Source organism: Tursiops truncatus, chromosome 9, assembly GCF_011762595.2.
Source record: "Tursiops truncatus isolate mTurTru1 chromosome 9, mTurTru1.mat.Y, whole genome shotgun sequence".
Lineage (NCBI taxonomy): Eukaryota > Metazoa > Chordata > Mammalia > Artiodactyla > Delphinidae > Tursiops > Tursiops truncatus.
In genome coordinates, this window is record NC_047042.1 from 69842797 (window position 1) to 69859083 (window position 16287).

Consider the following 16287-nt stretch of genomic DNA (forward strand, 5'->3'; position numbering starts at 1 on the left):
GTGGCACATTGCCTTACTCAAATGATTAATTAAAATTTATCATAAAAGAATGTTGATTTACTAAGACCTCTTTAATACCTCTGAATCCTCTGTTATGAGGGAAAATCACAATGATGTGCAGCAGCAAAGACATTAGTCTTTGAGTGAGGAATCCTTTGAGTTATGGACAGCTACAAGCTTCTCTGAAATTTGGTGCTTTTAAAGCAAGCAACCGAATGTCCTTTGGGGACCCCCTGACAGATTTCATAGGATTTGTTTCCTTTTTCTTTTGGGAAATATAGCACATACATCTAAGGGAATTGGGTAGACATAAAAATGTATCATTCTAATTATGTCTATATGGATGGAAGATTTATTCTAGTTCTTTGAAAATTTGAGTATATTTCTGGTGTTATATAACAATTACATGACACTGTATGAAATGGTACTGCCTTATAATGGATCCCAGGAGACAAAAGAAATATTGCTGAGGACAGGATTTCAGGCCCAGCAGATCTCATCTTTACCTGTCATCAACCCCATTTTTCTAACCAGTTGACTAGAATCCAGCCATTAACATTATCCAGGAATAAAAAACACAAAGTGATTGCTGTAAAAAAAAAAAAATAGGAAAAGAAGGAATGGAAAAGTAAATATAAAGAGATGTAAACTATTGAGAGCAAGGATTAAATCTGGCTGAATTTCCTTAATTCTTATGTCAGGTATTTTAAATATAAGTCAATAGAAGGGGGCATGATCCTAGTATTATTAATTTATACAGAGGAGAGAAGGCTAGAACTTCATAACCTTTAGGTTGTGCTTCCTAGGTGAGACAAAAAAGTTACAGTAGGGCTTCCCTGGTGGCACAGTGGTTGAGAGTCCGCCTGCCGATGTAAGGGACACGGGTTCGTGCCCCGGTCCGGGAAGATCCCACATGCCGTGGAGCGGTTGGGTCCGTGAGCCATGGCCGCTGAGCCTCCGCGCCAGAGCCTGTGCTCCGCAACGGGAGAGGCCGCAACAGTGAGAGGCCCGCGTACCGCAAAAAAAAAAAAAAAAAAAAGAAGTTACAGTAAATTCAGGGTGCAAAATCAGTTTTACTGATTATTAGGCAAGTCAGTCCAAAGGGATGATCTAGTGTTCTATTTATTAAAGATATACCCTGAAGATATGACACAGGGACGGAGAATAATCAAGGGCTCCTCTGTTTTGGACACATAACATCATAATCATCATCAAGCATTAATTGATGTTTGGGTGCAGTGGTAATCACTGGTGTTCTGAACGGTAATGAAGAGGTATTAGACATATTGGAATAACAATGTGAACAGAAGGTTGAAATCTTATTTTCCAAAAGAAGAAACAAATATTCAAAAAAGTATAAAGGATGGTGCTGTAAGGTCGCAAGATTTCTACGTAGTATCCCTGGATTTATAGATGAAGCCAGGACATACTTGAATCAGAATTAAACATAATGACTAAGCCTCTAAACAGAACTACCTCTGCCTCCCATGCCCAAAGCACCTCTTGGTTCACATTTACAAGAAGGAAGACATAATACACTTTTTTTTTTTTTTTTTTTTTTGGCGGTACGCGGGCCTCTCACTGTTGCGACCTCTTGGGAGCACAGGCTCCGGACGTGCACGCTCAGCGGCCATGGCTCACGGGCCCAGCCGCTCCGCGGCATGTGGGATCTTCCCAGACCGGGGCACGAACCCGTGTCCCCTGCATAGGCAGGCGTACTCTCAACCACTGCACCACCAGGGAAGCCCTAATACACATTTTTAAGTACATGAGGTCATGGGAAAGTATTTTAATTTTTCACATACTTGTGATTTGGAAAAAGAGGGACTCATGCTTTTGCTGGAGTACAAGAGGAATTGAAGGAGGAGCAAAGGAGCATCTGGATCTCTTTTTCACTTGAAAAACCTGTAAAGTAAATGTCTTTGAAAGTATAAGTAAATATCCCTAGAAACAGAAACATAATCCTAAGGATAATAACTAATATTTATTGAATGCTTTTTATGTGCAAGGTGCTGTTGTTCTAGGCACTTGGCATAAATTAACTGATTTAATCCCCACTGCAGTCCTATGTGGTAGATATGTACTATTATTATCACAGATAATATCACTATTATTGTGATATGTAATATCACTATTATTGTGCAGAAGAACTAAACCAGAGAGGTTAAGTAGCTAGACCAGGGTCACAGAGCTGATAAGTGGCAGAGCTGTCATTGGCACCTGAGAATTTTGGGTTCAGATTCTGTGTACAAAAACCATTATACTAGAGTGCCTGGATATATTAGGGTGATTTTTAAAAATCATCCTTGCCTCTGGCTAAGATTTTATCACAACCTTATAAGTTAGTTACTTTTTATTATGTGAATTTCATATAATTAAATATTCAATGACTACAGTGAAAAGCTGAGCCTGTGTCAAAAAAACAATGAGATGATCATCAGCCATCAGAGGGCACATTTGTATATGGTTCTGGAAGCCTTTGGAGGGAGGGGGCAGGGTGGAGAAGAGGAGGACTAAGGGCACACAGCCTACCTGAATTTTCTTGGACTGTAATACCAGGTTGAGCCATAGAGAGTGTCAAGCAGACTACAGCTTCACAAATCAATGATAAAATTTCCTGGAGAAAAGAAGTTTGATGTGTACCTGTGGGGAAAGACTTTATTGTTCAAGCTATCTGAGGCAGCAGGGCCCTCAGGCTATATAGGTTGGTTCAAGGACCAACACAGGACTGAATAAATGGGGCCATAAATGGCTGCTTCTGATATGTTTTCTCACTATATTACAATGACATTTATTCCAGGCTGTGCTCTGATCCAAGAGATCAGGGTAGTAGCTCTCATTCTCAGGACCATTATGAAACAAACCATTGTATCTATCATATATACAGAGATGCTAAAGGGTGAATTCCTGGTGTACATCTCTTCAATATAACTAGTCAGTGGTCTCAAATAGTTGGTGGGGAAGCTGCTGTAATTTGTCCAGAATAACAGCATCTAAAACGCTTTAGACAGGAGATAATACAGTTCCCCTTATCTCATAAGTTTCAGAAGTCAAAAGTTCTCTCTAGTGTTCAACCAATAACCCTTTGTATAACAAATGTTTTGTAATGCTCCTTTTTAATCTCAAGATTAAATTGTAGATACTGTATCCTATGTGTAATATTAAAAAACCAATATAATGATCTGTTTTTATTATAAAAGAAAAACAAATGAAATAAATTTAAGTGAAATAATATGCATTGTAATATGAAAATAGTCATGACTACACAAGAAAATAAAATGAAGTTGTGGGATGCTTGCATCTATACATGGAATTCCAGACATGTGACTGTTCCAAATACAGGTTGATGCAGGTGTGTTGAATTGGTTATATTGGTGACTCAAAAGTCACAAGTGACATTGCTGTCAGGGATATGATTTTGTGAAATTATAAACAATTCTTTGTTAAAGTCCAGATAAAGCAAAATAAAATATTTCCACAATTTGCTTAGTACTGGCATTCCTGGAAAAATCTCTATAGGGAAAACCATGTAAAATACACTGTGCTTCCTGTAAAATTTACTTAGATTCTAGGCTCAGATTATAAACAGATTTTTGTCTATGTAAATGACCAGCAGGACATTTGAAAGTCATGTGGGACGTAGAACAATTCTTGGTTGGTGTACTATAGAACACACAGCATTTTTGTCTCTCTCTCATGAAAAACAAGTGGTGCCCAGTCTTGTTATGACAACCCAAAATAGCCCATGCTTAAAAAAATTTCCCCTGTAGGATAATGCCACCACCCTGAGAAACATTGGTCTGGCTCACACTTGCTTCAATAGAATTTTAAGTCTTTTTTTTTTTTTTTTAGTGGAAATAACGTAGTTATTCATCTACTCTCATGTACCAATGACTGCAGACTGTAGGTACTGCACACAAAGGTTATCGTTAAGGTCTTCTTTAACCTTATGAAATGCCAAGGAAGAAAAACAAAAATCTCTCTGTAAAACTGAAGTTGCTTTAAGAATGATTCAGTCATGGCAGGAGTGAAATTCATTTCTTAAAAAGAAAGTGTTCTTCAGTAAAAGTAAATTCCAGAAGGGGAAAAAAAAAGCCACAGATACCATCATGGTCATTTTGAAGGGCAAAGAAATCTAAACTATGGATTTTATCCAAAACAGAAGGACAAATGCAAAGCAGTTTTTCAGAGGGTCTGCAGCTCTTACACAAGATTATACAGTCAAGTCCAGATAGCATGAATCCAGCCCCAAAAATCAATGTTACATATGTCCTGTCATAATGACCCACACATAAATCTCTTAAGTGCCAGACATATTGATAAATCCACCAAGCGCTAATGTTATCTGACTCTTTCACAGATAAGATGCCACATTTTTTGTGGAATCATATATTATTTTAGACAGGAATAAATTCCTAAAGGAAAAGAGGATAAGAAAATGAAGATAAAGTATATGCTATTAAATATGTTGATATTTCTTTTTTCTGCATTGTTTGAAAAAGCACAAACTTAGCAACCTTGCATTTTGTCAAAGTAGTTCTAAAACTTACGGTAATCCATGAAAACAAAATAGAGAATACGTATGGGAGATCAGGAAACCCATATGTTCCAATGACTGCCTTGATAGACTATCAGGACAATGCCCAAATGGATAAGGACTTGGTGAGACACAAACAGGACAGATTTTCATGCTTTTATCTTGGCAAACAGTGCTATTATTAAGAACTCTGTGAGGGCTTCCCTGGTGGCGCAGTGGTTGAGAGTCCGCCTGCCGATTCAGGGGACACGGGTCCAGCCACTCCGCGGCGTGTGGGATCTTCCCAGAAGGGGACACGGGTTTGTTCCCCGGTCTGGGAAGATCCCACACGCCGCGGAGTGGCTGGACCCGTGAGCCATGGCCTCTGAGCCTGCGCGTCTGGAGCCTGTGTTCCGCAACGGGAGAGGCCACAACAGTGAGAGGCCCTTGTACCGCAAAAAAAAAAAAGAACTCTGTGAGTAAGATTTCTGAAAGGTTTAAGATGCAGATAGATGCTCCCCCAATATGTCATATATTGACATAGAGTAACCATATATATTTAGTTTACTAAATGTAGTATGTCTTCAAATACATAAAACTTGTATTATTTTTGTATTCAACACAGTAACAAGAATTCAAAAAAGTGAACCTCTTGCACAACAATTAGAATATACCTACCACTACTGAACTGTTAATAAAATGTAATTAAGATTTTAGAAAGTGAACCTCGGCAGTCAAAACTCTGTACTTCTTAATAATTATTAGCCTTGTGTGGTACTCTATAATCATTGCAAAGGATACTGTCCCTGTGAGTACTGGGAAGTGATTTCTTTTGTTCACAGATAGTATCTGCAGAGTCTAGAACTTGCCTCTCACAACAGGAGTTCACAATACTTGTTGAATTTATTATTAAATATTAGTTGCTCGCAAGAGCCCCAGTGTCTTTAAGTGTATAATGCAATCAGTAATAAAATATACTTATTGTTGGGATCAAGTCAGATAATGTATGTGGAAGTAGCTTACCAACTGTATCTGAATTATTATTACTGTTACATGATGTTATTTTGATAACATTATTTACCTTTTAAAATAACCCCCCAGGTGTTAATCCATAAATGAGTAAAAGCCAAGAGTACTTGACTTCTCAGTAATACAACACATATCCTGAAACGCTCTCTTCTTTTAATTTGCTTGATGTCTGGTGTCCCAGATTTCACTGGCCACTTCTCAGTCTCTTACTTTTACTTTTTGCCCTGGAACTTGGGCTTGGATCCCCTTCTCTTCTCTCTTTACCCTTTCTCTTCTGGTGATACTGCTTATTACTATCACTTTATTCATCATTTACAGACTGAGGACCCCTCAATTATGCCCATTTCAAATGTATCCTCATATACCTATTTAACTGCCCACCTGACATTTCAAAAAGAATATCTCACAGGCATCTCAAAATCTCTGTGACTACAGCTGAATTCCTCTCTATCCCACCCCACCTTGCTTTAAATTTCATTCTACTTTCAAACTTCCTCAACTCAGTAGATGTCAGTAGTATCCACTTAGTTGCTTAAGCCAGAAACCTGGGCGTCATCCTTAATTTACTTTTCTTAATCCTCTGCATTGCCCCAGCCAATCTAGCAACAGATTCTTTGAGCCTAGATTCGAAATCTACCTCAGGTCTCTATTTCTCTATCTTTCTCTCTAGTACAATATGCTCTCTCTTCTTCCTTGGAGGGCAGCAATAGTGTCCAACTGGACTTCCTTCTTTCACAGTCTATTTATTTGCCAAGAGGAACAATTTAAACTTTAAATCATTTTTGTCCCCCTTTATGCTCTCCCATTGTACATAGGATCTAATTCAAATTCCTTGATACTTCTTATATGGTTCTGATGATCTGACTGCAGTCTATCTTTTATAAACTTATTTCATGTCTCTCTTCTCTTCCATCCTCTGTTCTAGCTACTGTGGCATGCACTCTGATCTTTGAACAAACTGACCTTTTTGTTTGTTTGTTTTAGGACCTTTATACATGCTTTTGCGTCTCCCTAACACCTCTTTAAATGGCTGGATCTTTCTCACACTTTAGCCCTCAGCACACGTGTCTCTCCTAAGAAAAGCACCTCTTAACTCTTTGTCTAAATTAGTCCCTCTCCTTGTTGTTGTTCATCACCGTACACTATGTTTTCTCCATAAGATCAACTGTGATTTGGAATGATGTATTTGTTTGTTTACTTACACAGTACTGTCCCTCCCTAACAGTAGCCTAGTTCCTTGAGGGCAGAAACGTGTCTAATTTTGCTGTTACTTTCCTGGTACATCATGTCTGTCTTCTCCACAAACCTGAAAACTCTAGGACAGAAACTGTGTCTGATTTTGACCACTTGGCACCTAGCACAGGGTCTGTGTTTCCTTGTTGGATTTTTTTTTTTTTTAACTGAAAAGTAACTTTAGATTATATAGAAGGAAATTCTTATCAGATCAACAACCTTAGATTAAAAGTAGCAGATTCAAACCTGATCATCTGACATGTATAATTGCACTGTATTTTTCTCTTTACCTAAGAATGGGTCATTTCATTTGGTGTTCATTATCTTAAATCTTCATAAAATGATATTTTTAAAAATTATGCTTAAAATCCTTAAATATAAGAAACTTTCCATAAATAATTCTGACAACTGCCTGATTTCATAAAACCAGAGTGTGGAAAACCTTTGCTGAACAATGAATGTCATTCAAAACTAAAAAGTTGTATGACTTTGATAGTTACGCTTACTTGTAATGCCTATAAAGAAAATATGAACTATTATGCTTAATCTCTATGAGTTTTATTCTGAATTATAGAGCAGTTTTGGAGAGCAGTCTCCCTTCATGAAAAGGAAAAGACGGTGGATATTTTATTTACGCCTCAAGTTTTATTTATTATGGAGATGGTAGCACCGTAGATTCAAATACTGTGTACTGACTGTATTTCAGAACTTGATAACTTTAAAAATGGAGTTTGTCAAGCTTATGTTCAAGTGTTCAGTGGAGGATTAAATGCCACATTGTTGACCTAAGGTCTCATGAAAAATGCTACCCCTTAAATTCCAAAGGACTTAGAGTTGTAATTTGCAATTCAGCTTCAGCTATGTGTTTTGCTTTATTTTAAAGAGATAAAGCCTCAAAGCTTCCTTTGCCATAAATGTCCACTGACTTCATTACAATGTCATTGTTTTAAATCCATGCTTTGTGAATTACTGTATTATAGGTAAGATCATGTTACAACATGACAACAACAAAAGTCCGTAGCATTTCTGCTCACTGAACTCTGCTAAATGATGAACTGTGAAGGGATCCTTGAAGAATTGGTGACAATTTGCATAGGTGACAGAAGAGGAAAGAAAGAACCTTGGAGGTGGCAATGAGGATATGTTTACAGGTCAGTGCAAATACTGATCCACGTTGCTCAGAGGGAATATGTGGGAAAGAAAAAGAAATAAGACTGGCTGGGTAGGGAGACCAGTGAGGACCTTGAAAAGCAGGCAGAATTATTCAAACTTGATCCAGTGGGAGATAGGGAGCCACTGAAAGTTATTAAGCAAATAAGAAAGTGCTCCAAAATCATCTAGAATCCTATTTGTGTTATACATGGTACCAGATTTTGCTTTGAAAGAGGTCAGAGTTACAGACAAACAGAATTGCGATGCAATGCTTACAAAAGATGTATCTTTATCTGTATCTATAGAGTGAGAAGGAGAGAGAGACCTTATTAACACGTAGTAGATCCTCAATGCATGTTAACTCCTAGCCCTCTTCTCTAAGGCTTAGCATCTTTGGACTAGTTAATTCTGCTCCAGCAACATGGTCATTTTATCTAAAGTATGACAGCTATAACACAATACTTGCCATTTGTGTATCTCACAAAAGCTTTTAGTAAGAGAGCATCCAAACATGCATATGATTATCAAATTTCTGGAGACATATTGCCAAGAGAGATGTATTTTGTACAGGTCTTAACTTTCTGCCAACAGATGACTGGTAATTCTGTACTCATCACACTTTAAGAAAAATGTTGAATAATTGATGCAATTCAAGCATAATTTGGAGTTAGTTAGATATCCAGTTAAGGTTCAGGTATACTTGGGAATCATTAAGGCAAATGAAATTTTCAGTTGTAAATAGCAATCTACCTAGACTCTGTTCCAAGTCTAGTGTTTAGGATTCTCACCCTGGAACGATCCTGAAAGTATAATCCGATGTGCAAAAATCAGAGGTTTTACGAATCATATCCATCCAGATAGGCTTTAAAACTCAAATCTATTTCCAGCCTGCCTAGAGATGACAGTGCAGTCTTGAATACAGTACTGTTTCCTGGGAAGATAGTGACCCAGTTGAGACCTAGAGGTCCAGTGTGGACAGGTAAAGGCTCTTTAAGAGTGACAGAATTGCCACCAGGGTGATGGTGACTAAGCAAACACAAGCCATCTCACCCTAGGATTGATCCAACTGCTCTCTTGAATGTCTCTCTCAACTATTTCAAGTTGTTTTCTTTCTGTTACAGTACACCTGAGGAATAAGATGGCCTCCTGTGCTCAGGAGCATCTGTTCATTGCAGTCATTCACACTCGGTCTGGGGAGCAGGGGTTGTCAAGGTAGGTCTCCCTAGAGAAGGTGGAATCAGAGAAATGTTTGTGAGTCCACCTGGCAGCTCTCTCTCCTTTTATGAGTATCAGCCACAAAGCCTGGCTCTAATATTGCCAATATGTGTGAGGCCCGACTTCTCTCTCCAAAATCTGAGGGTGTTTGACTTCTGGTTGTCGGCTTTCACGTGGGTTTCCCCCTGCTGACATCTATGGGATGACTTCAGCCTCTGGCCTGTTCTGACAGCGAACTTAACCCTCTTGTTCTAGAAATGCTGCTTTCTCAACTTGCCAACATTATTACTGACATAGCCAACCACTGCTATGTGTAAAATGGCTTAGTAGCGACAGCACTAAATAAAACTGCACCATAAACCATGCTGTGGCTTTGGCTGATACCCAGTGGCATGTGTATATTCTCAAATTACCAATCTAATCCAGAAATACTAATTGGCCAACTACTTTATGCCATCAGTGCTGGTTACTCCATGGTGTACCAGTATGCCTTCTGGCTCTTCAAAGGTCATTGACAATATTTAAGAACTGAAAAAAAAATCATTGATTCCAAAATATTAAAAAGAAAAAAGCCCAGAAAAATTAAAAATAATAAATGGGTTTTTTTTTTACATCTTTATTGGAGTATAATTGCTTTACAATGGTGTGTTAGTTTCTGCTTTATAACAAAGTGAGTCAGTTATACATATACATATGTTCCCATATCTCTTCCCTCTTGCATCTCCCTCCCTCCCACCCTCCCTATCCCACCCCTCTAGGTGGTCACAAAGCACCGAGCTGATCTCCCTGTGCTATGCACCTGCTTCCCACTAGCTATCTATTTTACGTTTGGTATTGTATATATGTCCATGCCACTCTCTCACTTTGTCACAGCTTACCCTTCCCCCTCCCCATTTCCTCAAGTCCATTCTCTGGTAGGTCTGTGTCTTTATTCCCATCTTACCCCTAGGTTCTTCATGACCTTTTTTTTTTCTTTTCTTAGATTCTATATATATGTGTTAGCATAGGGCATTTGTTTTTCTATTTCTGACTTACTTTACTCTGCATGACAGACTCTAAGTCCATCCACCTCACTACAAATAACTCAATTTCATTTCTTTTTAACGGCTGAGTAATATTCCATTGTATATATGTGCCACATCTTCTTTATCCATTCATCTGATGATGGACACTTAGGTTGTTTCCATCTCCGGGCTATTGTAAATAGAGCTGCAATGAACATTTTGGTACATGACTCTTTTTGAATTATGTTTTTCTCAGGATATATGCCCAGTAGTGGGATTGCTGGGTCATAGGGTAGTTCTATTTGTAGTTTTTTAAGGAACCTCCATACTGTTCTCCATAGTGGCTGTACCAATTCACATTCCCACCAGCAGTGCAAGAGGGTTCCCTTTTCTCCACACCCTCTCCAGCATTTATTGTTTCTAGATAAATGTTTAAATGTCTACCAAAATTAACATTGTTCCAACCTCATTAATTGTTAAGGTTCATTTCCATTAAAATTTCGTGACCATTGAAAACTATTTGTTATTTAGATTATTTCACTTTGCAAGAATTCCTGGGTGTGCATTATGACACTGTGGAGAATTTAGCACCAATCATAAAGTATTTGGCTTATAGCCAAATTCCAAAAATAGAATTATAAATATCTTTAAAATTTTATAGTAAAAATAATCATTTTAATGAGCCATAATGTGGCTCTTAAAATTTAACATGTTTCAAATGATGTGAGGCGGTGCTTCTAAAAAGTGTCTAAGTCCTACAGTGGCCCTAAGGCAGCTCTGCTTGTCGTGCATGATGTTAAGAAACAAGGGTGAGCAAAACTGTACCTGCCTTCAGGGAACTCACAGTTAAATGAGTAGTCACAGGCACTGAAACAAACACATAAAATACAAGGTGATGTGTTAAGATACATAATCTGGCCAGGCAAAAATGAGTGTTATTAAAACATGATTCTGTAAAAGGTACTGCTTACTCATTCTGCTCATGCTGGACTCCAGAATTTCTGGGGTCTCTTTTGAGGCTGTCTCTGTATGTGGTTATGTAACATGGAATTTTATGGAGATCAAGAGAAGATTCCTTGAGAATTGTGGATCCCATACTTCAGAATGAAACAATGCATATGTTATTATACCTTAATATGAACATAAATTCAAATACCTGTAAAATATATATTGTGTACTCAGATACAAATTTCCCATTTTCCTCCCTGAGGGACTAATTTTGACTAAGAGCTTAGGGGAGAGCCTTCCCTCCGCACCCTCATGCATACTGAGGTTCTCTTTCCCAAGTTTTATTCATATTTTTCTGTGTTCCACATTCTTGCCCCACAGTGTTCTGTCCTGAAAATGTCACTTCTTTGTGTCAGGGTCTTCATTTCTATCTAAATATATTTTAAAGTATCTGTTATATTTCTCTAGGTTTGCTTCAATAATAATAAAGTAACAAACCATGTCTTATTGAATACTTACCATATGTGGCCCTGTGCTAAACATACACATTTCAAATAGTTCTGATATCTTCTCAAGGTGAATATTATTATATCCTTTTTACAGATGAAGAAGAATAGTCTCAGATTTTATGTAACTGCTCATGGACATGTAGAAATATCTCAACCAAGATTCAGCTCCCTGATGTTAACTCCCACCATCTTTTCACTACAGGATACTTCTTTCCAAATCTTTATCACTTGTTTCTTATGGGATTGGCTTTTCAATATATTATATAGGGTGCCAGCTCCATATGGAAACTTCCAGTAACTATGATGTATGATAAGTCACCTTCCACTCAGTGGCTCTGCCTGCTGCATTTTGGCCATGATGAGAGTTCTTTCTGTGCATGAATTTCTTTTATGCTTTTAATACAGGGAGAGTTAAATAGATTTCCTCTGGACAGGAATCATTGTTTACTTGCTGGAGTCTCAGCTGGAGAGAAATATTCTCCCACTGCAAAGTGTCAGGGCACTTCCTGCTTAATGCCATTAAATTATTTCTCATAACTGCAATCATAAGTCCTGTTGTTCAGTAGTATCCTTCCTGATACTAAATATACTACTGAATAATAGAGATAAGCCCAGAATGCTATGGGCACAAAAGGAGGAGACACGGATCCATGTGGTTCCTTTGTTGCAGGGTCCTTACTACTATTTACACATTATTCTAATTATTTGCTAATGTAATTGCTCAAAGATTGTTTTAGTTGACAAGTCTTTATCAATTGATTTCTACAGCAGTCTGTTCCCTTTAATGCACTTTGCAAAATGCCTACTTCTATTTACTTAGTACTGAGGGGGGAATGGCTCCTTTCTAATCTGCATGCTCTGTCCTATGTCTGTTTTTCCTCTTTCTGTATAATCAGCAGTCTGTTTTCTATTTACTGCAGCAGTTGAAAGGATTATAATTTGTTCCCTTTAGTGGGAAGAGAAGCTTGCTGATTGGGATCATAGTTGAATATAAATCTTTTACAGGGCAGAAATGTGTTCAACATGTTTAGTGATTAAACGTTCCTTAGAGGGTGGTCTGGTTTATCCATTTTGTATTCAAAATCATGTGCATTATACAAAATTAGTTGATTATTAGGAAAACAATTAGTGTCCTACTTCCTACAATAGGTCAGAAAGAAAAAAAATTTGGTAATTTCAATAAAATCAGAAAAAATCTAGAAAAAATTTACACTCATTTATTTTTAACTATCTTTTTGAACTCACATATAAAATTTCACTAACATATGTTGTTTCTGTAACAATATTCATCTCAAATCAATGGCGGACTTCATTTTTAATAATATCCAATTAAAATCAGGTGGAAAACAAAAATGCCTATTATTATCATTGTTATCTAATTGTTCTGAAAGCACTAATCAAAGCCATAAGGTATGAAACTGAAATAAGAGGTATAATTATTAGAAAGGAAATGCAAAATTATCCTCATTTGCAGATGGTATAATTATATACTAAGAAAAAAAAAGAATGAACTGAAAAACTATAAGAATTAATAGGAAACTAAAATAAATGTACTGATGCAAGAAGAATACACAGCCCCCTCATCCCATAAATGACCCACCAAGACAGGCTTTTTACTACTACTACTATTATTATTATTATTATTATTAAAGGTGAACTCTCAGGGATTCCCTCGCAGTGATGCCCTTGCTTTTGATGAATATGATGAAGATGGAGCATGTCCTGAGCATCAAGGCACAGGCACAAGCTCAAATTCTGAGGCCCTTCATCAAAGTTGTCACCATCATCCTAAAACTTGACAATCTGACAGATTGAAAGCATGTTTTAAAGTAAAGATCTTGACACCGCATTGGTACAGAAGAGGGTTTGATGCATCTGTGATGTTACATCCTTCCAGTTAGGATCCCAGTGAGCAAAGTAAACACATATTTAGGGTCCAATCTGTGTCTGCTCCCACTGACACTTCTGATAGCAATAGAAGCAACATGACCAAAGCCAAAACCAGAAGACATGGATCCAAAACTTCGGTGTGTTTGAATGGTTAGCAGAAAATAATAAATTACATGTTGCAGAAATAAAAGAAATCCACAACTGCATTAAAGACAGAAACACCACAATGTCTAAATCTCTGATTTCCCCAACTTGGGAGGACACTGAAGTTAAGAGATGGATGAAGGTAGGAAGTTGCAAGTGAAGTTCAGAGGCTACAAGAGGAGAGCAAACAATTAACAGATGACCTTCCATATTAGTCAGCTCAGGCTGCTGTAGCAAAATGCAACAGAGTGGGCAGCTTAAACAACAGACAGTTATTTTCGAAAAGTTGTAGAGCTAGAAGTCCATGATCATGGTGCCAGCAAATTTGGTTTCTGGTGAAGACTGTCTTCCTGGCTTGTGGATGGCTACTTTCTTGATGTGTGCTCACATGGCCTTGCCTTTGTGGTTGTGTGTAGAGAGCGAATCTCTGGTGTCTCTTCCTCTGCTTATGAGGACACCAATCCTATAAGGGCCCTACCCACGTAACCTCATTTAACCTTAATTATCTCTCTAAAGACCTATCTCCAAACACAGTTGCACTGGGGGTGAGGTATTCAATATATGAATTTGGTATGGGGGGACACGATTCAAGTCCGTAATAGCTTCACATGAGGAAAACAGTGCAGAGCAATAACTCAGCTTCTGCTTTAGTCACAGCTCCTTGCTCTAACGGTTTCTTTCTTTGCTATTGGTGTATTATAAAGAAAATCACCTTGTAGAGGTAGCATGCATAGAATGGAATGCTGGATTAAGGAATCTACTGTATCTTGAGGTTTAAATTTATCTTAGCCATATTTAAAAAGACATTAATGATTGATGATATCTCACAGGTCTTGCCTTAAAAATTACCCCTCCCTGTGCACAAATACACACACACACACACACACACACACACACACACACACAACATAATCCTTTAGACAGTTTAAAATGTGCAGTAAATTATTTGGTCAGCGGGAGGTGAATGTTCTTTATTAAATAACAAAGGGAACTGTAAATAATACCACAATGGAATATTGTAAAGGTAATTTTAACCATTTGTAGACCTTGGTACATGTTGCTGGATTACCAAGGCATTCTTACTTTTATTGGTGATGCTGACTTTGGGAACTGGAGTCCATCATGATATCCCCATCACAATGTGATCACATCCATAGAGGAATCCACCACACTGTTCATTAACTTCAGAGGTTTCTTTCCCATGTCTTCGATTTTTCCAAGCCATCGGTTTCATGGGACCAATGAACAGACTTTGAAGTCAAAAATAATTGTATTGTGGCAATGTGAGATGTGAGATGTGCAAGTCATGAATGAAATGCATATAGTGCCTAATTTACCCAGTACACTGAAATCAGTCGCTGCTTTGTTCTCTTAAAGGGGACCAAACTATCAATAATTTACTGTTGGTTCACTTAGTGAAATTGAACTGTGATTCAGGGATGTTTAATGCATGTTTAATTTATTTAATGTATTTCATCTCACATTTTCTTGTAGTCACGGATTATAATAAATGCTGTGCCCTAAACTCCTGTGTCCTAATGAATGTAAGTGGGTTAAGCTGAGCATTGCCAGCTGAGAGCTCTGCTGGCCCCTTATCTCTACATTATTGTGGGAGGTGTGATTTATTTAAATGTTCAAAAACAGCTGTAAGGAAATGTTTTTCTGTGTAAATAAATAACGTATCATAGGCAGGGACATTTTCAGTAGCAGCAGTCAACTCTAGACTTTCCTTTTAATGGAAAAGAAACAGTAAGAGGCTGATCCTAACAAGCAGCACATATTATTTTTCCACAAATCCTCACCACCACTCATACTTCTAGCATACTTATCCTCCAGTTCTGATCTTTCTCAGATGGGCTTTAATTTTGAATCAGGAAGCATGAATCAGGCTGCAGAATGGTTAGGAGAGAGGGTAACCAGCTTTGGGTGGTAGAAGAAAGGAAGAGGAATCTGAGAAGCAGTAATTGAAAATTTGACTATGAATTTTTTTATGCTATAAGACTAAAGCAATTCTGTTTAATTATGTAGTATCTTAAGATAGAAAAAAATGAAAATAAAGCTCCAAAATTGAGTTCTTCCATTTTGAAACATTTGCTAAATGGGAGTGATTATTATTGTTATTACTTTGTCATTATTATTATTACTTTGTCGTCAGAAACTTGATTTTAGAATAGGCCTTTCAGTGAGAAAGAGATATATTACTTAATGAATTAACTGTATTTTCTTTGATTGACTTCAGCTGAGGGTATGAAAATAACTACTGAAAAATCTTTTTAATTTTATTTTACTATTTTTTATTGAAGTACAGTTGATTTACAAATTATATTAGTTTCAGGTGTACAGCTGAAACTATTGTGATTTTATGTTTTTATAGATTTTACTCTATTTAAAGTTATTATAAAATATTGGCTATATTCCCTGTGCTGTACAATATATCCTTGTAGCTTATTTATTTTATACATAGTAGTTTGTATTGCTTAATCCACTACCCTTATCTTGCCCGTCCCCCTCCCTCTCCCCACTGGTAACCACTAGTTTGTTCTCTATACATGTGAGTCTGTTTCTGTTTTGTTATATACAATCTTTGGTTTAATTTTTTAGATTTCACGTATAAGTGTTAACATACAGTGTTTCTTTCCCTGTTGAC

At 37.4% G+C, this 16287-nt stretch overlaps 1 long non-coding RNA gene across 1 annotated transcript in view; it reads left to right on the forward strand.

Moving 5' to 3' along the window:
* The window catches only part of LOC109548287 (uncharacterized), a 734651-nt gene that overhangs the window by 258427 nt on the left and 459937 nt on the right, over window positions 1-16287 (forward strand). The window contains exons 4-5 of the long non-coding RNA XR_002174337.3: window positions 7759-7929; window positions 9052-9142. This is a non-coding gene — a long non-coding RNA (uncharacterized lncRNA). The remainder of the gene's footprint in view (window positions 1-7758; window positions 7930-9051; window positions 9143-16287) is intronic.